The 27,116-nt window shown below is 41.5% G+C and overlaps 1 protein-coding gene across 1 annotated transcript in view; it reads right to left on the reverse strand.

Annotated features, from left to right (window-relative positions):
* LOC124141062 overlaps window positions 1-19,961 on the reverse strand; it is a 67,883-nt gene extending 47,922 nt beyond the window's left edge. Inside the window, exon 1 of the mRNA XM_046508945.2 lies at window positions 19,692-19,961. The gene's annotated coding sequence lies outside the window, so the exon portion shown is untranslated. The remainder of the gene's footprint in view (window positions 1-19,691) is intronic.
* Window positions 19,962-27,116: the final 7,155 nt, after the last annotated feature.

A 27,116-nucleotide genomic window follows, 5' to 3' on the forward strand; every position in this document is an offset into this window, starting at 1 on the left:
ATCTTTAAAATCAAGCCATCTAAATATAAATGAGTTTTGTACTTCCGGGCCGATCTGCAATATTTTGCGAAGTTGGACATTCTCGGTTTCTTCCGCCATACTTCCGTTCTTTATCGGCGCTCAACGGAAACAGTCGATCGGAACACCGAGGAAGCTTAATGGCAGAGCAAACGCACTGTTGAGTGTGCTGTTTGCCAACGGGAACGGGTAATACAAAGGGGAACTAACACTATTAATGAAGAACGACCATCTTTCTATACCTTACAAAAACAACCATGTTGTAAAATATGTATTTAATAATCCTACAAACACGTTCCCGACAAACAACTGAACAGAACGTACGGAACATTTTTATCATATCGATCGCGAGTACATTTTAACACATTTTTTTCAGTAAAAGTGCTTCAAAAAGAGTTTGTGTTGTTTTAAGCGACAGTCAGCAATAATCCAGCAACAGCTTTAAGAACAATGGCAACACTAATTTCCGATAAAGGTCTGGTACTCGTACTGGAACACCTTCAATGCTGGGCTAGCACGTCGTCCAAAAGTATGAAAGGCTGACATATACATTGTTATAATGCCAACATGGTTATAATGCCAACATGGTTATAATGCAAACGTGGTTATAATGCCCACGTGGTTATAATGCAAACGTGGTTATAATGCCAACATGGTTATAATGTCAACATGGTTATAATGCAGCCGTGGTTATAATCCTATGTTTTTCTTAGAACCGATTATCGTATTATGAAATTACCTCTTTATAACGCCAACCTTGGTATAATGCCAATGCCAATGTTTTTGTCTGAATAAACGTCCCAGTTCCCTGTCTATGTAATGCCAATTTGGAAATTAAAATAAAATGGGTGGTGGGTCGGGGTGGGGTAGGGTGGGGTGGGATTTGGAGTAGGAGGTTAATATGATCCCCAATATGATATGTATCATTATTGTTCATTAACCAGACCCTCTCCTAAGCGTATTGATCTCAACTGTTTTCAAAGTTAATCCTCTTTAAAATCTTTCTTAGGGGAAACTTTAAAAAAACACTCACTTTCCTTAAATCACAGACAAATTAGTTTGATCTTCATTAAATATCTTGCTCATTATGTTTGGAGTTGTGAGCACAGTTGGTTCAGGTGGCCCTAGGCACGCCAGAAACCTTTGATCGTGGGTTCGAATCCCGGTTCGCACTGATAATGTGTCTAGGTTTGTCAGCACCATACGCATGATCGTGGGTTTCACCAAAGAGACGTGTATCACTTCAGGCTTTCCTCCGTAGTAAGCCGACACGCCGTTCGTCCTTATGGCATGGTGTCGCTTGTTGATGTGCGCATTCTGGCACCTTCAGCTTAGTTTCCAACCTCCTTTACATGCTCTATTAATAGTATAATTCAAGCTGTTTATACTTATTACCCAGTAATCAAAGAGTCTTTGTTCGTAATATGCCCGTGGTCACCAGCAGTGAATGGGGGCCTGGCCTCCAAACCGAGGTTCAAAATGAGTACAATTTATGATGCCCTTTCTGTACTAGTGAGGTGATGATACAACTGACTCACTCGATATTTTCTGGGTCGAGTTCAATGCAGTGTCGTTATAGCTGCCTATTATTAATATTTGACAACGGACAAGATATCACTTGATTCTACCACCCCTTGCTTGCACACGCCAAAGGTTCAGTTCTCACGCCAGGTTCAGTTCTCTACATGGGTGAGTGAGTGAATGAGTTGGGTTTAACGCCGCTTTTAACAATATTCCAGTTATATCGCGGCGTGTCAGCTTAATGTGGGAGGAAAGCCCGGAGTTATGCAGGTCTCAGACGTTTATCACTTCGGTGAAACCCACGAGCACAGATATTGTGCTGACAAACCTAGAAACATAATCGGGTCGAACCGGGATTCGAACCAACAATCCTAGGTTTCTGGCGTGCCCAAGTGACGAAACTCTGCACAGCGAATCACGACGCCTTAGACGACTGGGTCAACCGTGCCCCCCAGTATGTGAAGACCTTTTCTAGTAATACCAGTCATGATATTTTTTACGTTAAAACAATGCTCAGAGCGACTAAAACCCCATCACTCACTCACTCACTCACTCACATTGTGAACTTTTGATTTTCATTTTTGACATTGGACGCATCACTCCGAAATATGCATCTAATGCAGTGTGAGAACAAAATATTCACATGCATTTTTTTGTTTACATTTAAAAATGTCAAAATTACATGTGTACGCTTTTCTGTTAGTGGCCATCTTCGAGACCCCCCATAGAATACTCCCCGTGAACATCCGGGATAGAATAGGTCTTCAACAACCAATGCTTGTCATAAGAGGCGACTATGCTTTTCGTAAGAGGCGACTAACGGGATCGGGTGGTCAGGCTCGCTGACTTGATTGATGCATGTCATCGTATCCGAATTGCGTTGATCGATGCTCAAGATGTCAATCACTGGTTGTCTGGTCCAGACTCCATTATTAACATATAGCTGGAATATTGCTGAGTGCGGCGTTAAACAACAAACAAAAAAACGATTCACAGAGATCATATTATATACCAGAGATCATGTGCATATACACCTCGAAAAAAGCTCATATTGTAATTTTCGTCATCCACCTTTTCAGAGTCAATTTGTTATATTTTCCGCCACAGCATATTGCTGAGCGCGGCGTTAAACAACAAACAAACAAAGCACCGACTCTATTATTGCCACAGTCTGGAAGCATCCGTTTTGGAATTACAAGTGAAAGAAAATCGTAATATTTTTCATTAGCGAACCCGTGAATGGAAGGCATATCCAGTCCATTCTTCCCTGAAGCATCTAAACTTGATACAATCTGCCGCCACAATCTCTACCTTCAAGGTGTATTTAGGAAACTCGGCATCACTGGTAACAACAAATGCAGTCTACAAGAACAAAGGGTTTGCTCATAAAGAATAATTATATACAAGGGTCGACATAGAACGCTATCGGAGTTGTCCGCCCAAGATAACGCATGATTCAGGTATTCACCGTCAGGTGTTGTGCTGGGTTTTAACTCCGACCACCAACAGTCAACGAGTCACGAGGGAAATAGTATTTTGCTTCACGTGTGAAAAAAAATAGTAAGGTTTTATTATTTATCACGGCTGTGACTCCTTATCTTTCCGCAGAGTGATTTTAAGGGAGGGATTTGTGTGAAATAGCCGCTGTTCTAAGTCGGATGATATTTCAACGAGAAAACTGTGAAAAGAGCTTTTGGCAGCGATGTCATTACTGCTCTATATGCGGCAGTTGCGATCTAGTCTTGGAGATTCTGCTTCTGTACGAGGGGGAACATACCCCTCGTAGTGAGTAAGTTGGGTTTTACGCCGCTTTTAACAATATTCAAGCAATATCGATAGACACAAGAAATGGACATCACACATTGTACATATATGGAGAATCGAACCCGGGTCTTCGGCGTGACGAGCGAACGCTTTAACCACTAAACTATCCCATGGGCCGTTAAACGTTAATTCATTTCCGATGTTGATCTATTGTATCTCAACGCTAGATCGACTTGTGACTCGCATGTGTTTCCTTAAACCCATTCGCAAATACCCAATGCAGGTCGAAAGTGGTGATTTGGTGGTTACATTGTGTGACCTGGTTGACCTTGACCCGAAGGCGTGAATCGTTGCTCATGCCGTCAACCACTGACTTTCCTATTATGTGCACGCGGCCTTAATATATCTGCATTACTTCTGATTCACTCACTCACCAGGGCCCACTTGCACAAAGCGATCTTAGTGCTAAGATGATCGTAACTCCATTACTTAAATATAGGCTTACAATAGTTGTAGCGCTAAGATCGCTTTGTGCAAGTGGGCCCAGTCTCAAAAGTCTCATTAATCCACATCTCTTTACCATGATATCTTAAAGTGACATCAAAATCTACTTACATGGTAAAATCTTAGTTCTCTCAAATAAGACCTACCTGATTCTTGTCTTCCTATCGACGCGATGGAGTTTGAATATTGCTTACTTTGACGTTAAACACAATTCGCCTGTTATTCCTTTCAATCATCTCAAGTTTCCGCATGTTATATTGGGCGCGTATATCAATTTACGAAAAAAGGTTTAAATCCTGTTAAAGAGCCCATTAAGACACAAAAGATCTCTTAAGAAAAAAACCACGGTGTACATTACACGCAGACTACCGTTTAGATTGAATAATATAGTGAGCCTCACAGGACACTGAACCACCATCTGGGCCCACTTGCACAAAGCGATCTAAGAGCTAAGATGATCGTAACTCCCATACTTTAACATAGGCTTACAATAGTTGTAGCGCTAAGATCGCTTTGTGCAAGTGGGCCCTGGAGCCTCATTTTGTAGAGCAATGATAGAAACAGGCCTTCGTGTGTAAATCCGTGCCCCTCCCGCGTCTCTATCGTCGCAGAGAGTGCGCGCGGTGTCACACTTCATGCACGTCCGGTAAGACGAAGGCGCACGTGAATTACGAGTAGTAACATCCAACCTGCCTGATCTGTTTTCACAATCTGTCAAGAACGGACTTATCAGCTGATTTACACGAGAGAAGGGCTTATCGTATAGGTGATGTTTCTAAATAGTTAATTCTGCTGATTATGCGATTCGTAGAAATGACATATTATATCTGTGAATTAAAGACAGGATAAGCCTATCAAAGACCTAACTCAGCATGGCTATTTATATTTTTGTAAATCAAAGAAGTGTATTTGATTTCTAAAATACTGAGAAACGAAACGAACACAACTGGCTACACTCGTACAGTTGCAGTAATGGATATCACGTCAAGATACTGAGCGAAAGATAAGTTATTACGAACAAGCGAGTGATCGTGTCAACAGCTTCATAAAGATGTTATAATCAACGTCGGGCATCTGACTGCCATGATTCATGATCTTCGCTTCTTCTACCATATGCGTTGTCTAGGTGAGAAACTCAGGGGGAATGCTGTGGGCATTTGAACGTTTGCGGTAGCGGGCCTACCAAAGAAAAACAGCTAAGATGTATCAAAAAAGCTAGAAATGAGTATGTTCCCTGTCGACATTGCACACCATACGAACAGGTAAACTGCCGGGCAAAAGAAAGGATACATCCATGTTTGTTTGATGTTGGCTAGAAATAAAACAAACAAAAAAATGGTTCAAATGCCACTAGAAGAAGTTACGAAATGGTTATTCGATGGAGATGCGGATACCATAGGCGATACAACATGCATCATCAATGAATCTCTCAATAAGCGACTGTGTTCAGACTAGTAACGCTTGAAGTCTTTTGGTCACATCCGGTTTTCAAGTGTATTGTTTCTTCTGTCCGACAGTTTAGAACCACTGTTGCTATAGTTGAGCAACTACAGCAAAGGTTGAGATAAAACTGCAATAATTGAGTCACTACTACAATAGTTGAGTCACTACTACAATAGTTGAGTCACTACTACAACAGTTGAGTAACTATTGCAATAGTTGAGTCTCTACTGACATAGTTGAATCACTACTGCAATAGTTGAGTCACTACTGCAATAGTTGAGTCACTACTGCAATATGTAAGTAACTACTGCAATAGTTTAGACACAACTATAATAGTTGAGTCACTACTGCAATAGTTGAGTCTCTACTGCAATAACTGAATCACTACTGCAATAGTTGAATCACTACTGCAATATGTAAGTCACTACTGCAAAATGTAAGTCACTTCTACAATAGTTGAGTCACTGCTAAAATAGTTGAGTCACGACTACAATAGTTGAGTCACTGCTAAAATAGTTGAGTCACGACTACAATAGTTGAATCACTATTACGATAGTTTAATCACTACTACAATATGTAAGTCACTACTACAATAGTTGATTCACTACTGCAATAGTTAAACGAGTCCCTACTGCAATAGTTGAGTCACTACTACAATAGTTGATTCATTAATGCAATAGTTGAGTCACTACTCTATAGTTGAGTCACAACTGCCATAGTTAAGTCACTAGGGCAATTATAGTTGAGTCACTATTGCAATAGTTGAATCCCTTCTGCAATAGTTGAGTCACTAATGTGATAGTTGAGTCACTACTGCAATAGTTGAACGAGCTACTATTCCAATAGTTGAGCCAAAACTGCCATAGTTAAGTCACTAGGGCAATTATAGTTGAGTCACTACTGCGATAGTTGAGTCACTACTGCAATAGTTGAACGAGCTACTATTCCAATAGTTGAGCCAAAACTGCCATAGTTAAGTCACTAGGGCAATTATAGTTGAGTCACTATTGCAATATCTGGGCCAAACTACTAGACGCCAATGTGCCGGAGAACACTTACTCGTCAGTGGGTTTAGTAGGATGAGCAAGAATTATAGTGAGTAGGTGGGTTTGGTTTACGACGCTGTGGACAGACAATATTTCAGTTATTTCAGGAAATATAACAAATGTCGAACATTTTATTCCTATATCATCAGACGTTTTAGAAACTTTAATCAGAATACAAAACCTATAAACAATCCGCGCATTCTTTCAGGATGTTGTCTGGTGTCAGAAATAAAACGGCTCATCGGGAACTTGGAAATGTTCAGTAGATTTATTTCGAGTTCTTGCGCTGAATTAAAAGCAGCTTTTAACAGTATAGTCAGTTATGTCACGAGTGTCTCCTGGGAGTTGGGGGAAAGAGCGAAGTGATGCAGTCACTGACACGGGTACGGTGCTTACAAACCAAGGATCATAATCGGGCAAATCTTGGATTCGAACCCAGGATCCGCGGAGCATCGCGAATATTTCGGTATGATGTTGCACCGTTATGTAGACAAGACACTTCAATCGTGAACACGAGTACATGCATACTGGACATGCGAATATGACGTTTCACGTGTGGTCACAGCTTGAAGACATCATAAAGTTACTGATATCACCTTTTAAATATACCTCAACAAACTGACGTGGTGCAGTGATAGGGACTTGCAAGAGGAAATGAGGATTGTACGCCGTGTTAACAGTTAACAATAGAGGTGAGGTGAAATTGGGTTTAACGTCGCGTCCAAGATTATTGCACTTATATAGCGACGTGCATGCACGTGTATGTGTGTGTGTGGCTGCTTGTACTAGTCCGGACTGATGCCGATTTATAGTGCTAGCTCACTGAGATACCATGCCGCAGTTTAACATGAATACCCCACTCAGACACAGTATACTGACTCCGAGCCGACCAGTCCTTGTTTTAGCCCCTTAATGACAGGGTAACAACAAGTACAATCTTTAAACGTCTTTTTGTATGACGCGGCCCGGGATCGAACCCTGGACCTTCCGCTCTCCGGGCGGACGCTCTACCACAAGACCACGGAGGCGGTCGTTAACAATAGAGGTCCAAATACGTTGTGGGGAACGACAAATATGGAGAAAACATGGTATATGAGGTATATCTAACCATACATGCGGATTGACAAGAGACATACTTCGGGTTAACAATAGAAAATAAATCCTTTAAAATGCAGTACAAAATGGAGGGAAATGACTGATTGTGTGTACAAAACCGAACAACTAAAAACTTCGGAAACTGATATTCTAAAAAGAATCGAAACCATATCTCCTGATTGACAACCGACAAACTTTCGGCGAACAGGCGAAAAATAAATCCTTCAAAAAGCCATGAACAGTGAAAACACACAACAAAGAACAAGAACAAGAACAAGACGAAAACTTCGGAAACTGTTATTCTAAAATGTTGCTATGACTCTTTGACACTTCACGTTTGTCGATGTTACCAAATCCTCCTGAACGGGTCACCTCGCGAATCTCTTGAGCACCTAACAACATATGAGGCCTTATTAATTGCCGTTTTGCAATCAATAAAGGGGAAGTTGGACCATCCCCCGCAGGCAAGAAAGGGTATACGAGAGATTACAAACATTAATTTGCCAACTATTAACACTGATCGGGCCGCACGTTGGCCGGAGTCATGTAAAGCCGAACGATGGAAGGAAAGTGCTGCTGTGTGAGCATTTGCCCTGACATAACTAAGATCTTACGTCTTTGCGGGCGTTGTGCGGTCACCGGGCGAATGGCAACGCCCACAGCCAGCTAAGGGTTAAGGGACGAAAACGGTTTTAGCCACAGCGAATACATTGGGGGGGGGGGGGGGGGGGGGGGGGGTCTTATTTCATCATGGTATAATCCCTTATAACGCATTTTTAGTAGACATCGTGAGAATAGAATGAGATTTGATTTACACACGTTGTCAGATGAAAATAGACGGACTGTCTTATATCTTGCATATATTGATACAGACAGAAAGTCCAAAATACATTGTTATTATGGTCAGAAACCAAACCAAACATATACTGAAAGACAAAAATAAGGGAACACTTGTCAATCTTGCAGCAAAAAATGTAAGGTAAAATAATAAATATAAGGTACACAACCATTTCCATTAGCATATGAAAGAATGCGGCATATAAATAAAATAAGTCATTTTGAAAAATGCCAGTAGCGGGTATGTTTTCAGCACCTTGTCAAATGTTAATATCTTGTTATCGCCCCTCTAGTTCCGTTCCCTTATTATCTCCATCAGTATATATGTAAACAGATGTGCTCATATAAAAAATTCAGGATTATGATGTTAAACATCATCTTTGCGTCGGTAATCGAGACAGTAAGGTAGTGGATGAAGCGGGCCCGCTTCCATTGCCCACACAGGTGCTATTTGTAAGCCCATTCTTGTCACCCTCCAAAACTTGAAACCATACTCTCTCACTCACTCAAATTGTTGGTATTTTACTCCTTAAATCCACTAGCCCATATTCGTCCAAAAATGTTTGTTTGTTTTCTTGTTTGTTTGTAGTGTAACGCCTGCCCCGCTTAGTCTAGTATTAAATGAGAAGTCATTGACTGGAGGTATTAAATCGTCATCCAACTGAATGACATTGTCATAAATCCGGATTCATATCAGATATGTACCAAGAATAATCAACAATATAATTCCATATTTCCTGTTCTATTGCGAGCGGAATATTTGTTACCATTACATGGGGATTAACGGGAATTACCCGCTGTACGTATTACCTGCAAACATACCGGCGCTCTTTCAACACACGCATAATCACTGTTAAAGCTTAGTGCAAATCAATTACCTAATATCTTCACAACCTGAGTTAATGAGTCGTTGCAAGTGATAATTGGTGGCATCGCTGTCCGATGGCCAAGTTACGGCCGGTTATCAAATCACAGCGGGATTCCCCGACTCCCGTGACGGCAGCTGTTCTATGACGTGCCTGTTCTACTTAGTACAGGAGCGGCGGCAGCTAAAGCAGTATTGAATAATAGGGGATATCAACGCGCTTGTGTTAGCCACAGCAAACATGAATGTGATCTGTACCAATCAGATACACTATTGAAAACATACTTTAAAAGTACCTTACACGATTGTAATACAAAAATCAAACGCCCACCCGCGCCTTCATGGTACATAGGTGAAGTGATGTTTCAAAGTGCTGGTATAGATCTGTAAATGTCCTAGAAATGTTCCACCTGGTGGCTGAATAGATTGATTTGATTATTTTTTTTCTGCTAACAGATCGAGAGTAATTGAGGCAAGCTTATCGGTATCAGGAGTTGAAACGCAGACAGTGTTTGATAAGATTACCAACCTGGTCAAGATTACTCAAACACTGCATCCTGCGAGATCGCCTTATTAATGGTCATTAATATATTCCGATCACACTGCTGAGTCACGATAGGAGTTACGATGGACACATCTGGTGCTTAAACCTACAATATCATTAGCCGATCACACATAGCCAAAATAAAAATACAAACAGTCCGTCAAATGATTGACATCATAATGCTGTCGCATAGCAACGCCCGGCTTTGCGTCATTGGGTAGCGATAGCAACACAATATGCCCAACGCTGAACACAAACGCTATTCATTAACTTCTGCTTAGGTATACGACAAAAGTTATCGATATGCGTCCATGCATAATTGTTGCAACTTAAAGAGCTATGTCCAACTGTAAAGCAAATCGTTGTGTGACAATTGTGAAACACATGATCATGATTAATTGAAAATACCAACGGTTGCCACCAAACGCGTTACAGAAATAGTGACAAATACCGCTATGAAAATAGTCACACAACCAATTGAAGCCAACCCCATGCCACCCAGATCGTTACCGCGTTAAGTAGTAACCACAGACATTGTATGATTCCACAGAAATAGTAACACAGTCTTTATAACGATACAATCACGGACAACCCAAGCCGATGTGTATTCCTAACAACAGTAAACATATTCGTAAACGCTGCAAAATTAGATAAAAATGTGAGCAGTTCTACTGTGTTACGACTTAACAATAGAACCACCACATCCCGTGGAGAATGATCCCTTATCCACCTGGGGGCGATGACAAAGCCTGGCGTACTGTCAGTAGAGATAACGTTTAAACCCTATACATATGTTTATAACATTTGTAACAAAGCCTTCTTCATCAAAGGGGCCAAGAGCCTCCTTCATCAAAGGAGGATGACAGACACTTAGGATTCTGTTCGGCTTCTACAGGTAGTTGAAATCCTCCCTATAACTAAGAAACGATAAAACAAAGACGTCGGCATTGAGGAGTGAGTGAGTGATGGACGTCACATGGAGCTATAGAAAAGCCTTGACGGCAGACACTATTGATTGACATCACAGATTCTGGTCACGAGGGGAGATGAATACAAACACCACGGGGGAAATATGCTGCACTAAAGTACGCTTGACATTCCCTCATTATTACGAGTAAATACAAACGACAAAACCCTAGTTTCCATTTTCACAAGAAATCTGGGGCGGTCGGGTAGCCTAGTGGATAAAGCGTTCGCTCGTCACGCCGAAGACCCGGGTTCGATTCCCGACATGGGTACAATGTGTGAAGCCCATTTCTGGTGTCCCCCGTCGTGTATTGCTGGAATATTAATAAAAGCGGCGTAAAACCATACTCACTCACTCAATAACGTTCGAAAAATAGAATTACTATTGTGAGAAGTGCTCAAACAGTAATAGAAGGTTCACTCTTGATCTGATTGGAAGGGCTTAACTATCTTTCGAAGAGTTCGTATCTGAATGATTAAACTGTCTTCACTGATAATTGAAGAGCAACTGTTGGTATAAATTAAAACGCTTCCACCGCCGCCACATATCTGGAATATTGCTCAGTGCGGCGTTAACAAACAAGACGACTAAACTTTACGGATAACTCATTTGGTGTTGTTTACAGTGCTTTACTGACAATATATGATTATTCCTTATGTTTGTTTTAAAATATATTTTTTTATGAACAATGCTGTTTTAACGAGGGTAATTAAATCGACAAAACCAAAGGTACGATTCCAACAATAACATAGTGTTTACAATACAACATGTGTTTTTGAATCACTATAAAATAGTGATGATACTAGGTGTTAGCAAAAACGTGAGCTTATCCTGACCCACCGATGGCACCCGTCATAAACACATGCAAAAAGCAAGTCAACTGTTCACCTGGAAAACATGGGAACATATCGTACTTGCATAGGTATCAAGATCAAGATATCAGTTTTGTAAACACATTGCTACTTTACTAACAACAACACGGCCCGCGAAGATTCCGGGTTAGAATAGGTCTTCAGCAACCCATACTTGTCCTAAAAAGCGAGTATGCTTGTCGTAAGAGGCGACTAACGGGATCGGGTGGTCAGGCTCACTGACTTGGTTGATGCATTCATCGAATCCCAATTGCGTGGATCGATGCTCATGATATCAACAATAAAGGAAATGTTCTATATCACGAACAATACTTTGCTGACGATATGGGATGTTACTATTGTAAACAATATTGTAATAACTACAATAAAGAATGTATTACCATCATGAACAACAGTGTGCTGACAATAAAGGCAGTGTTACTATGATGACACATGCTATACTAGCAACAGTGAGGGATGTGTCGCTTTTATGAACGATACTTTACTAACAACTTAAAGGATGTGTTACTTTAATGAACCATACTTTAATAACAATTTAAATGATGTGTTACTTTTACGAACGATACTTTACTGACAACTTAAAGGATGTGTCACTTTTATGAAAGATGTTTTTCTTACAATTTAAAGGATGTGTTACAATTATGAACGATACTTTACTGACAAGAATTATAGGATTTTTGGGGGGATTTTTAAAAAAATTTGTTTGATTTTCTTTTTAAAGATATATAGGATACTTTAATAACAACTTAAATGATGTGTTACTTTTATGAACGATACTTTACTGACAACTTAAAGGATGTGTCACTTTTATGAAAGATGTTTTTCTTACAATTTAAAGGATGTGTTACAATTATTAACAATACTTTGCTGACAATAAGGAAGTATTACTATTATTAACAATACTTCACTAACAACAATAAGGGATATGATATTATTATGAACCATACTTTGCTAACAATACATGATATGCTACTATTATGGTCCATTCTTTACCTGGTACGACGAGGGCATTATTATTAGTAACATTATTGCAGGAAATGTGAAAGTGTTCAGTTGATTGCTCTCTATCATGAACAACGTATTATCAATAGCAGAAGATTTGGTTGTATCAATACCCCACCCAGAACTTTTCGGAGAAGGTGAAGACCACCAAACACTGCAGCTTTCTGCTTTACCCAGATTGTCAGAAGGGCTGTATTCCTGGTAGCAAACCCGGGTACTCCCCCAATGTCAGTCAACAGATTGGGAGGTACCAAACCTAAGGCACCGAGAACAATGGGGAGACGGACAACTTGGTACCTGGGATGCAAGGGTGACATTTCGAAAGCGAGGTCCGCATATTTGCTATGTTTTTTTTCTGAATCAATCACATTAGTGTCAAACGGGACAGAAAATTCAACAATATAAATGATTTCGTTGGCTTTATCAAAAAGGACAAGATCAGGTTAGTTGGCCTGGATACCTCTGAGGCTGTATACGGGCCTATGCCAAAGAATTTTGTATTTATCATTTTCCATGACGCCCTCTACATATTCCAGGTCGTACCATGGGTGGACCTATGTGTCAAAACCACAAGCATCGCGAAGACGGTAATAAAATGATCGAGCTACACCATCATGTCGTTTAAGATACTGTGTTTGTGCCAAAGCTGGGCATCCACTGACAATGTGTTGGACAGTCTCATTAAATTCATTACATAATCTACATTTCATTTATACATATTGATGCAAAATCACAAATTGACGGTTTCGATTTGGAAGTCACTGGTCCTGAGCAGAAAGCCTTCTGTTTCACTTTTCAGGCCAGACGGCTTCATCCAAGCGAAGGACTCTGCAGGATTGCTGATCTTCTCAACACACTGCGTATCAACTCGATGCAGTGGTCGTTCAGATAGCCTCTCCTTTAAAAACTGAGTCTGGGCCGACTTGATATGGCACTTCGCTTGGTTGACACTCATTTCTGTACCGTCCAGCAGTACAGAACCATCAAAACAAAATCAACACCGCCATTAAGATTATGTCCCACATCCTTGGCTCGTTTTATTATTATTATTATTATTAGTAGTAGTAGTAGTAGTAGTAGTAGTAGTTGTAGTAGTAGTACAAAATCTGCACCATCAATGCATGCATTATTATCATCACGAATAAAGGCTGTATTTACAAGAAAACGGAATGTTAGCATGAACGATACTGTACCAACAAAAGTAAAGGCTGTGGTAATATTATGAACAATTCTTTACTGGCCATGGTCTCATGCTATTGTTACCATCACGAACAATCCTGTACTCACAGAAGTCACGATACTGCCGCTACCGCACCTCTCCGGCATGCCGCCAATATTGATCGCGAATAACAATACGTCGCGGCAACTGTTTGATAAACAGTTGCTGTATTATAACATTTACTTATAAACGTCTAATGTACTGTGTGTTCGCGTTCAGAGATGGTTTAATATACAATCTACTTTCCCGGTATGTGAAACCGCCAACAATATCACCTTGTTGCGTGACTGACTAATCACATACGACCCTCATCATTATGACCAAACAAAAACCACTAAAGTAACTAACCAACTTCGTCACTACAACGGTGTCACTTACATTATTTTAGAGTAACTAAGCTCTTTTGGCGTGTAATGTTTAACGTGCCCGGGAGGACATTAGGTTCAAGATATAGGCAATACTTCAGTGCTAATTCTCACACCCAGATGACTATAGAACGTCCCCGTCAGACAAAAGCGGTCTCGACCATCTGTCGGATTTTGGACGCAAAGGGCAAAACAGGGGTGAAACCCATTCGTGACCAACTCCATTCGTGACCAACTCGTGTTATTCCGGGACAAGCCAAATAGCGACTCGTGCCCCTCTCGTGGCCATTTTTGCGACCGGGATCCGTCTTAGCGCAAACGGGCATACCTAAAACAATTGTCAACTCGTTGCGTAATGGTTCACATATATTTCCCCATATATTATATATTTTGGGGAATTTAAAGCACATCGGGACTTGCGGAATTATACAGTATGATTGAACACATTTAAATGTGTCTTGGGTATAATTTAAGATGCAAGACATATGTAAAATCAAAAATTATTTCTGAGGGATTATTTGACAAAGAACTCGAAATCATACGCGCATTCTGATTGGTTTGTCGTATTTTCGCACATAACATTCATCGATAGGGGGACGAGTCTTCTTGCAGGTTACGGAAAGGGGCGAGTGGTGACGAATGGGTCACTGAACATCAGTGAGGATACCACGCGCTCGGGAAACGGAACCTTGTGAACGCCGCAGTCATTAATCGAATCTGGACCAGGCAACCCAGTAACTGAATGTGCATGCGCAACGGTCAACGCCGTCCGTCAACGTTGACCTTCACCAAGGTCACACATTGTTCCATCTGATCCAAATCACAAGCCGGCCGTTATGCGGAGATACACTGTAGGTGTGGTACCTTTTAATACCAGATGACATCGAATACATCAGGATTGTGTTGTCAGTATTATTTGGTAACTTCCGTTTTCAAATGGGGTTCCTGTGGAAACATGGTGAATGTGCGATAAAGGTTCTATTTGGATCTGAACTGTACTCCTTATTTCAGAATACCGATGCTAATCTTATTTAGACACATTATGTACAACTGCTTTAAGTTAAACAGAACAGGTACATGGCTGTGCAGTCTCTTTAACACTTTCACGGGTCCTGTTTATGTGGCATCCGTACCGAGCTTAACCACACAGGACATTATATAGATAGTGTCGTAACGCTCATCGCATTATTGAAACACCATGGACGGTCACAGGCAATGCCAAGTTACCGACATATCTAACAATTAATGAAGAAAGACCAAATTACATTTTCCGTAATACACTCTACTGTTAAAAATCGTCCCTGATTTAAACAGCGTATTTTCTCGAAAACGTCCAATCAAGGAAGGGTTGAGATAGTGAAGGGGATACAACGTTTACAACACGTAAAGTTAGAAGCAAAATTCATTGACAGCCCTATAAAAAAATCTTTGGGGCTCGCCTTTACCACCCACCGGTACCAAGTGAGTGAGTATGGTTTTACGCCGCTTTTAGCAATATTCCAGCAATATCACGGCGGGGGACACCAGAAATGGGCTTCACACATTGTACCCATGTCGGGAATCGAACCCGAGTCTTCAGCGTGACGAGCGAACGCTTTAACCACTAGGCTACCCGACTACCCCTCTGTACCAAGGAAAAAGGTCAGGGATAGAATACCGACCGATGATTCTCTTCACGTGGAATATTCCCACTTGGGTATTCCAGGTTAGAATTGGTCCTCGGGGATATACGTTGGATCGAGTGGTCGTGACTTGGTTGATGGCGTGTGCCCAGAAAACGTGGGTCCTTGGCCACAATATCAATCTGAAGACTATTTACAGGTCGTGCAGCTCGAAGATTGCTACGTGCGGCGTTAAACAACAAAACAATAACAAACATGTGATATTCAAACTGTAACTATTTACAGCGCCCGCTCTACCACATGCACTCGTGCATAGCCGTGAATAACAGTATCTGTACAAGACATAACTGGATTGTATTTTAATTCAAATATGTACGGTAAGGTAACGCAATGTATCTCGTGTCCGCATAACTTCACTTAACGCTTACAGTCTACTTATCTTTCTTTTACATTTCCCCTTCTCAACGTACCGCGATCATGTAAGGTTATTTTTACATTTTTTTATCATATTTTTTTCTTTTTAATAAAGATATCTTATATCTATGAACAATCTTCATTGAATTAGCGATTCTGTTTTCGTTTCAGTAAATGTTTGGTCTTAAGTGCTTAGAAACGTTTAGACATAAAAAAGAAAATTCTCGTCTCTTAACCGCTTCCGGTTGTTTCGCTAGAGTACGTAAATTCCTAGCTCGTGACGTCACGCCCACCTCATGCCAAAGATGGAAAATGGAAGCAAAGGTATGTTCATTCAGCGCGTGTTTCGTGGCACCGAACCAACGGAAAACACGTTTGTTACCAATTATTCAGCCAAATAAAAAAACATAATATCATAATAATTATACTTTATTAACAGGAGCAACTTTAATAATTTGAACAGTTTTGACTACATTTACAAAACTAAACATCCGGGTAAGAGAAAGTCTACATCCATGTTTGATGGTGGCTACAAATGACACGAACAGGAAATGGTTATTTGATGCTGGTGTATTTGATACTGGCCTCACAATTGAGTTTTGGACCTTCAGTTAACATTGTTTTGGCGACTGTTTTCGAGCAAGTAACGTTTGTTATTTTTGTGTACGTTTTGTATTTCAAATGTATAATTTCTTTCTTCTGGCAATTTATCACACTCTAAACCAATGGGTGCAACTGTTAAAGCTGTCTGTCAGAACATGGTAACCTGCGCTTCACAATGTACAGCTTATTATAACCCGATGCAAACAAACTAGAAAATAGCATTGGATGAAAGAAAGCATCATGTATTCACTGGCTTCGTAAATAGGATAACTCTCTCGGTGAAAACAGTTCAGTACGTATAGGGTACATTTCATAACCATTGATCATACAATGCATCGATGCCTCATTGGAGGCCGTGATTTGAGGTCAGTGTCGAGGGTAGAGGATTATTGGCAATCACTGGTCCAGCAGATGAGCACAGGTAAGGCGCCTAATGACAGATCACTGTAATGACTAGCGCTGATGAAATAGGTTAACGATTAAATTGTGCAACGATATGGGAAACAACTCTCTCTCTCTCTCTCTCTCTCTCTCTCTCTCTCTCTCTCTCTCTCTCTCTCTCTCCATACTCACCCACTCCCACAAAAACACGTTTAACATTGGAACATAGTGTCAAAACGATACAAAAGGCCGCATGTGCAGATCTAAGATTCGATGTTAACGAAGCCAAAATTGCAAATAATAGAAATGGGAATATATAAAGAATTTTCATTTTGTAATATGTTCAACTCTTAGCGAGAAAACCCGCCATGCTTATCATAATTGCTTCAATTACTACTCCAAATACTACAAGATGCGGTGGTGTAAAGACACTGTACCCAAATGGACCCATTTTGGCACCGGTTCGGGTCACGCCTCCTAAAATCACTCCATCCTTGACCCGGAGTTTGCCTACTTTGTTTATTTACAGTTATTTTCATGTCGGAAACCCATGATAGTCGGTTCGAATCCCATATTCTTTCTGATAATGTGTCTAGGCTGGCAGCCGTGGTCGCGGTGTCCCCACTGTGTCTAAACTTCGAATCCCTGCATCACTTCAGTTAATCCCCCTACATCAAGCTGAGACTCCGCGATGGACCTGCTCAAAGAGGCCTTAAACTCAACTCACTCACTCACCACACAGAACCAGGTCTCTTCAGACAAATTACAGATTATTCATTGGTAAGCGTTTTACCCGAATTTCCATCACGAATAGTGTCATATTTCGACTCGCGTCTTTCCTATCAATGTTTATATCGACTCGTCAAAAATTTCTTAAAATCGTGACTCGATTTCATGATTTTACAGCACAGGTGATTCTCTAGGTTATATAGTAATCAATGTTACCGTAATCACAATTAAATGTGTGCAAGGGGCACTAATAAAAGCATTGTTTAGTCTCAACATAGCATATCAATTCCAGATGTGGCTTCACAGAGCTTCTGGGAATAATAGAGGCTCTGCGCTCGCTCAATGATTCGCGTAACAGTGAGTGAGTGAGTATGCTTTTACGGCTCTTTATCAATATTCCAGTGTTATCACATCGACATTCAAAAGAAGTGAGCTTCATACGTATACCACATGTGGATTCGAACCCCGCGTGACCAGCGAACGCTATAACCAATACGTCTCATATCATGAAAGAGCTGACAAAACATGGGATGGTCATAATGTGTGACGAAATGTTTGTCATCGTATCCTGTTAGCGTGTGCCTTTACTTATTCTATCAACCACCGGTTTGCCTTGACGTGCCTCGGTAACGTACAGGACGTGATTACAGTTGTAATATATGACACCGTGGCCTTAAACAGCTTTCGCTCACCCAAACAGTGGGGGCTGGGTATAAGTGCATGATTATACCCTGACACCGAGAGGATGCGCTAAATACTCACACAAACTGATGCTCTACTCTAGATGCTATATCCAACATCGCAGACCATCAAACACAAGCGCCAGATTTCACTATCACCTAACTGTACTTATCTAAATATACATTGTAATAATTTATATACAATTCAACATTCATATTCTATAACCACACATATATATTTCCAAAACATAAAACTTAAAATTTGCGATATATCATTCGGCTCTTTTCACATTCATAAATTATCTATCTCGATGCGTAGTTATTAAGTATGATTCATGGTTTTTATTCCTCTTCATTTGACTTTGGATAATATTTCTTAAACGTATGTTAAATGATTGCATCAAAACAATAATACAAATCATAATTGTTTGTATTCTTAAAACGATACATATGCTAGTTTGGCATTCTAATATCAATTTTCCACGTATATATTACACACAGGTTGATTAAAGGAGCACAGTTTAAACGAACCCAGATCTTCTTTCAGTCAGCGCGCTATCAACTAGATCTTTTATCAACACGAGCTGTTATAACGGTAATTTGAAGGCATATCTCAATTGAACCCAAGGAACGCACCGTGTGGGCCCTGGTCGCTCCGTTCGCCAAACCTCTGACAAGTTAATAATGTTAGAAAGATCATACATAAAAATCAACATGGTTATGCGCTACGAGGCTCGATGCACACAAAACGATAGCTGATGTCACGATATGATCACGTTTCGAAAGGCAGTACTTTTATCAGACGTTTATTAATTGTCCTAATACAATAAACTATCGACGCGGGGTTTGTTTAACGATGTCAGTATGAAGCCTGTGGCTTCAAGCTATGTATGAATATAGTGCGGACAGATAGATAGTGGAACAAATTAAGGCGTATACTAGTTATGGAGACAGCCTCTACCCACCTTAACTGTATATATAGTATATACTGCGTATGTACTATTAAAGATTTACCAATATCTCAGTTTTCTTACAATTTTGTTAAACCATAACTTCGAAAAATATATCAGGTTAACCTAAAAGTATATTTTATCAAGTTTTAATTGGCTAGGAGTTTGAATGTGAAGAAATCGATTTCTGTCAGAACTGTTTAATTGAAGTGTTATATTTATTGGCTCGGCTAAACACAGCCCCACTTACCTCGGTTGCGGGAGATCTAGAACACGGGCGATCGGTAACCAATGTGCAGGAAATAAAAACCTCGATTTTCACTGTCTCGTAAATACATTTCTCACAAAGCGTCGTTGTATTGTCCGTAGTTAGTAAGTTTACAACATGTCCCGACTTTAGCACTCTTTGAGTCCACACGTTGAATGCCAGTCTAGTTCCAGAGACAAGCCTGAAATACAACGATCCCGCCCCATCACGCGCGTGGCTGATAGCAGCACGCTTTGCACGGAGGTGGGAGAACCGTCGTACATTGGTTGTGTAGAGAACGGTGTGGGGGTGGAGGGGGACGTCGGCTGCTGCCGAGGGGGAGGGAGGCATCAGCTGGTCAGAGGTGACGGACAGTAGCTATAAGTATAGGGGAAGGAAGTGAAGCGATAGTCAGGGACTCGCCAGGTAGGGAGAGAGTTATACCGTGGTCAGGGGCGAGGAACTGTCGCCAGGTAGGGGGTAGTTGTCCTGTCGCCAGATAGGGGGTAGTTATACTGTCGCCAGGTAGGGGGTAGTTGTACTGTCGCCAGGTAGGGGGTAGTTGTACTGTTGCCAGATAGGGGGTGGTTATACTGTCGCCAGGTAGGGGGTAGTTGTACTGTTGCCAGGTAGGGGGTAGTTGTACTGTTGCCAGGTAGGGGGTAGTTGTACTGTCGCCAGACAGGGGTAGTTATACTGTCGCCAGGTAGGGGGTAGTTATACTGTCGCCAGGTAGGGGGTAGTTGTACTGTCGCCAGGTAGGGGGTAGTTGTACTGTTGCCAGGTAGGGGGTAGTTGTACTGTTGCCAGGTAGGGGGTAGTTGTACTGTCGCCAGACAGGGGTAGTTATACTGTCGCCAGGTAGGGGGTAGTTATACTGTCGCCAGGTAGGGGGTAGTTGTACTGTCGCCAGGTAGGGGGTAGTTATACTGTCGCCAGGTAGGGGGTAGTTGTACTGTCGCCAGATAGGGGGTAGTTATACTGTCGCCAGGTAGGGGGTAGTTGTACTGTCGTCAGATAGGGGGTTGTTATACTGTCGCCAGGTATTTGGGTTTTACTGTCGCCAGGTAGGGGGTAGTTGTACTGTCGCCAGGTAGGGGGTTGTTGTACTGTCGTCAGGTAGGGGGTAGTTATACTGTCGTCAGGTAGGGGGTAGTTATACTGTCGTCAGGTAGGGGGTTGTTGTACTGTCGCCAGGTATTTGGGTTTTAATGTCGCCAGGTAGGGGGTAGTTATACTGTCGTCAGGTAGGGGGTTGTTGTACTGTCGCCAGGTAGGGGGTAGTTATACTGTCGCCAGGTAGGGGGTAGTTGTACTGTCGCCAGGTAGGGGGTAGTTGTACTGTCGCCAGGTATTTGGGTTTTAATGTCGCCAGGTAGTGTTTAAGTAAATTGATTAATGGTGTGAGTGACACCAAACCATCAGGGGATGGCATGGTTTAGAATCGCAATTCTGAACAACGAATTGCACTCCCTTGGCCAATCACACAAACCAATCGAGATAAACTTTCCTTGGGACAATCGATATACAGTATAATATAAACACTCGGTTCATGTGGATTTAGCCAAATCTCTGAAGTAGTAAATAAACCCTAAAAACGGTAAAGCACCTCTGAAAATTAACATACATGTAATTTGTGAATATTGAACTCTTCCTGTGTGTTGTTGCTTGGACATTTGTTGATTTTTTACGCAAACTGCATACTGTTTTTTGTTTGTTTGTTTGTTTGTTCTATAACGCCGCACTCAGAAATCGTCAAGCCATATGTCCGACAGCTTGCACAAAAGTAAGGGCTGGGCAAACAAGTGATTGATATAATGAGCAACGCAGTTAATGTTTATTTGTTGTTTAACGCCGCACTCAGCGATATTCCAGCTATGTGACGAGGGTCTGCAAATAATCGAGTCTGGACCCTACAATCCAGTTATTGACGTCATGAGCATCGATCTACGCAATTGGGATACGATGACATGCATCAACCAAGTCAGCGAGCCTGACCGTTAGTCGCCTATGACGATAAGCATGGGTTGCTGAAGATCAGTTGTAACCCCGATAGCAGTTAATAACATTCAAATGACTGATATCACCATTCTATGTATACGGGTCACAAAGATGGGTATTAGAAAATATAGAAATAACAGAAAAAGCGATGAAAACTTGACACAATACTTCGACCATCAAGCAAAATTATATGGAATATTGTGACAGGTTCTGTCTTCGTAGTGATTTTGGCATAAGCGTGAATCACAGTGTGCCATATTAAATCTATTAAATTATTGATATATGCAAATAGTTTTTAAAAGTTTCATTGTGATTTTAAGTCCAAACTAACAAATGTCTCATTTTGCTGGGATTTTCTTTTAAATACTGGAACAAAATATTTGTCCACAGGTTTTCCCCACCAATATTCACTGGACATAATGGATGACTGTACAAGTTGTTGTGAACATTTTAAAAATTATTTTCTCCTTTCACTGAAAACTAGTGAATGTGACCGAAAAACATATCCTCCCTCTAAAAAAAGTCCCTCAAGACATACAGGATCTGCATAATTAAATTAGTGAGTGCGTGAGTTATTTTAACGCCGCTTTGAACAGTATTCCAGTTCACTTGAGATGCAAAAGAAACCATATCATAGTTGATTCTATCAAGTGTTTGGCATTCAATTGAAAATGTCTTAAGTTAGCGAAAATTGAACTGCACTTGGTCAGCACTTAAAGAATATTTCTACATGGTTTCAATTTTTAAAAGAAAATTTGATTTAAAAAGTTTTATAACTAAAAAACATGGTTTCTCTCAAGACACAACTGCCGATAAAAATCAAAGAATTTGCTTTTTCCGGGACATTTATTTTAGGTTTCAAACACGGTTGGGGCCATATGGTTGGAAATGCATTTCTTACCCCATTCTTCATTGAACCAATTTATTTTTACTCGAAATTACCCAGCCACAGATTACTTTTAACAAACTGTTGCAGGAATGAGTAATGGTTAAATAGACATACTCAAAATTAACAACAGTTCTTTCAATTCTCAATTACATAAAAATAAGTTCGGTACACTTAGGAGATAAACATACTGTGTTTTCAATGTAGAGCAAGGTTACCTGTGGATTTAATCGCGCTAAATTGAATTTGGAACCGAACGCGCAGCGTGAGGTTTCAAATGTTAGATTTAGCGCGGTTAAATCTACAGGTAACCAATCAGAATCGAGTAATTTCCAAATTCATGGTATACTTTCTTTTGCCCCGTGCTAAAGTTTACATCAAGTCGCGTCATCCTGCTGTGGGAGGAAAGCCCTGATTGTTGCACGTTGGTAAAACCCACAAGCACGGCTATGTTCCTGAAATCTGGAAACATAATTAGGGCTTATGTGGATTCGAACCCACGACCACAGGTTTCTGGAACGTCTGAGGTACTGATATGGGAAAACCTTTAAAAATCATAAACTTTATTGGAAGAGAAATGAGAATCATATTGTCTTCAGTTCAACACCAGCATACATGTTTTTAGACTTCTAACATCACTTAATGTACAAGAAACGGTAAAATGAGTTAAATATGGGCGAGTTTAGAGGTGTACAGGGAATACGTTCAACGCTTGCAAGTGTCGGAAAGAAATTACTTGTTGCCAGTTGTAGGAACGTGTTCGATAATGTTCGTAACAGTAAATCAAAGTTTTCATGAACTTTAAAATGATATTTCCAGTGGTTCCCAAAAGTCCCTTATCCTACGTCGACGTGTGCTCTGTCAATATATGACCTATGAACGTGTCGATGTGACGTTGCACACTGGACCCTTATGGAGACAATGAGTGTTGTAACTGTCTTGTTGATGATGTCATATATTGTATAATTCCTGTAAAGTCTGGTCTTGTACCATCCCACCGCGTATTTCGTGAGAATTTTGAATCTTGAACGCTCGTCAATTTCACGGGGCGGTCGGGTAGCCTAGTGGTTAAAGCGTTCGCTCGTCACGCCGAAGACCCGGGTTCGATTCCCGACATGGGTACAGTGTATGAAGCCCATTTCTGGTGTCCCCCGCCGTGATATTGCTGGAATATTGCTAAAAGCGGCGTAAAACTATACTCACTCGATCGTCAATTTCACCGGCCTGGCGATAAGGATTGGTGACGGGTCTTCTTAAAATGCTTTGATTAAACCATCAGTTTATCGTATCTTTGAAGATATCTTGAAGCCTTATTATTTACAACAATTAACAAATACCCCTTTTCACCTTAAAGATCTGCGTCGATGCGATTTTTTTTATGAGTGATTATTATTATTATTAACGATGTATAATTAGATGCTTTTAATGATTCAGGGTCAGTGAGTTGAGTTTAACGCCGCCCTGAACAGTATTTCAGTATTTCGCGGTGTGTCACCTTTATGTTTGTGGAAAACCCGAAGTGATCAGGTCTTACACAAACGAGAAACATAATCGGAGCGAACCGGGATTCGAACCAACGGTCATAGGTTCTACCGTGACCAAGGGACTTAACTCTGCACAGCGAATTGCGGCGCCTTAGACGTTCGGGCCATCCGTGGCCCCTAATGCTCAGGCCCAGACTCAGGTCCGTGTTTCAGGCTCAGGCTCAGGCCCAGGCTAAGGCCCGTGGCTCAGGCCCAGGCTCAGGTTCATGGCTTAGGCCCAGGCTCAGGCACAGGCTCAGGCTCAGGCTCAGGCTCAGGCTCAGGCCCAGGCTAAGGCCTGTGGCTCAGGCCCAGGCTCAGGCTCAGGCCCATGGCTCAGGCCCAGGCTCAGGTTCATGGCTTAGGCCCAGGCCCAGGCTCAGGTTCAGGCCCATGGCTCAGGCCCAGGCTCAGGTTCATGGCTTAGGCCCAGGCCCAGGCCCAGGCACAGGCACAGGCTCAGGCTCAGGCCCAGGCTCAGGTTCAGGCCCATGGCTCAGGTTTAGGCCCATGACTCAGGCCCGAGGCTCAGGCTCAGGCTCAGGCCCGTGGCTCAGGCCCGAGGCTCAGGCCCGTGGCTTAGCATTTGTATAGCCGTCTTACTGCGGAAATAATCACACTATTCACTAAATGTGTCGAAACATTCCGAGGTTTTGCATAACTGTTGTGTCAATAATTACCTCAGAGCGATGACAAAAGCAATAAGATTATTGGGTGGTACAGACAGAATCTGGGTTAAACCAAAGTAGCTCCTAAAGGTTCAAACCTGTGGGTATCTAGCATGGTGGTTGGAATGATCGTTGATGACCCAACATATGTGCGATGCCATTATGAACGAATAAGTTGTCCAATCACCTCCGCAAGGAACTGAGCCTTTGTATAAACAGTAGTCTGTCATATACATCCCGGCAGAAAAATATCCGAACACTCACAAGAAAGTCTAAAATACTTTGGCAAGCTTAGAATTCTTCAGTTTCGGGAAATGGAAAGATTCTCTTGGCACCTATCCCGGGAGCACGGGTGGCCCAGTCGTCTAAGGCCCCGCAATTCGTAATGCAGAGTTGCGTCCCTTGGGCACGCCAGTAACCTTTGATTGGTTCGAATCCCGGTTCGCCATTATTTTATGTCTAGATTTGTCAGCACCATACCCGTGCTCGTGGGTTTCACCAAAGTGATAAACATCTAAGACTTGCATCACTTCCGGCGTTTAACCCAAACTCACTCACTCACTCTGGGCTCCTAGCTGTCCACTCTAACAAGAATATACGGATATTTGTCTTTTCAAATATGATGTATTTCTTATCTGAAAACAATAGAGTCATTGAGGCCATTCGTGACCAACTCGTGTTATTCCGGGACAAGCCGAATAGCGACTCGTGCCCCTCTCGTGGCCATTTTTGCGACCGGGATCCGTCTTAGCGCAAACGGGCATACCTAAAACAATTGTCAACTCGTTGCGTAATGGTTCACATATATTTCCCCATATATTATATATATTTCAGATGCAATTTAAAGCACATCGGGACTTGCGGAATTATACAGTATGATTGAACACATTTAAATGTGTCTTGGGTATAATTTAAGATGCAAGACATATGTAAAATCAAAAATTATTTCTGAGGGATTATTTGACAAAGAACTCGAAATCATACGCGCATTCTGATTGGTTTGTCGTATTTTCGCACATAACATTCATCGATAGGGGGGCGAGTCTTCTTGCAGGTTACGGAAAGGGGCGAGTGGTGACGAATGTCATTGAGGCATATTGAAAGTAGTTCCGGCATAATGGGTTATTTCACTCGAGTGAGATATTGACTTTATACTATCATAAGTAAATTAATAAATTAAAATAAGTATATTTTAGAGACTAAATGTTGGACTATATAAATAAATATTAGACCACAGATTTTAACATGTTGGTGTGTGTTACAGGCTCTCACCATACTTCAAACCTATTTGTATAACTGTCCTGTTGAAATTCAGTCTTTATCCTTTAAAGAAAAAAACGTCAACTTGTGTGCCGTGACTGAGACGATGATGAGAACATCACGTACTAGTATATACATTGTATTCGACAATCACACAACTAGATAAATGTAGGGCACATCGTTCAGACACTCTACATAGCATCGTAACATTGTTAGGACACTCTCCCTAGCATCGTAACATCGTTAGGACACTCTCCCTAGCATCGTAACATCGTTAGGACACTCTCCCTAGCATCGTAACATCGTTAGGACACTCTCCCTAGCATCGTAACATCGTTAGGACACTCTCCCTAGCATCGTAACATCGTTCAGACGCTCTTCCTAGCATCGTAACATAGTTCAGAAAACTCTCCCTGGCATCGTCACATCGTTCAGACACTCTCCCTAGCATCGTAACATCGTTCAGACGCTCTCCATAGCATCGTAACATCGTTAGGACACTCTCCCTAGCATCGTAACATCGTTCAGACGCTCTTCCTAGCATCCTTTCATCGTTCAGAAAACTCTCCCTGGCATCGTCACATCGTTCAGACACTCTCCCTAGCATCGTAACATCGTCCAGACGCTCTCCATAGCATCGTAACATCGTTCAGGCACTCTACATAGCATCGTAACATCGTTCAGACTCTCTCCATAGTATCGTAACATCGTTCTGACACTCTCCCTAGCATCGTAACATTTTTCGGACACTATCCCTAGCATCGTAACATCGTTCAGACACTCTCCTTGGCACCGTAACATTCGTTCTAGACACTGCCTTTAGAGTCGTAACATCGTTCATGACACTGCGCGTCGTGTCGCAACGTCCTTCATGACACCACCCAACTCTTCGCAGCATCGTCCATGACACTATCCATCGCGTCGCTGCATCATGTACAACATCACCATCAATATATTGGGTAGTCGTTGCCCTCGTTCATCCTGATGTAACCCAATCTGTGCGCAGACCCGACACTAATCGGATCTGAACAGTCAAACAGAGTAAATGTTTCCTCGGCAATATATGTCCGCTGTGATTATATAGGATGGA

This window comes from Haliotis rufescens, unplaced genomic scaffold (assembly GCF_023055435.1).
Source record: "Haliotis rufescens isolate VD_foot unplaced genomic scaffold, xgHalRufe1.0.p SCAF_6, whole genome shotgun sequence".
Taxonomy (NCBI): domain Eukaryota; kingdom Metazoa; phylum Mollusca; class Gastropoda; order Lepetellida; family Haliotidae; genus Haliotis; species Haliotis rufescens.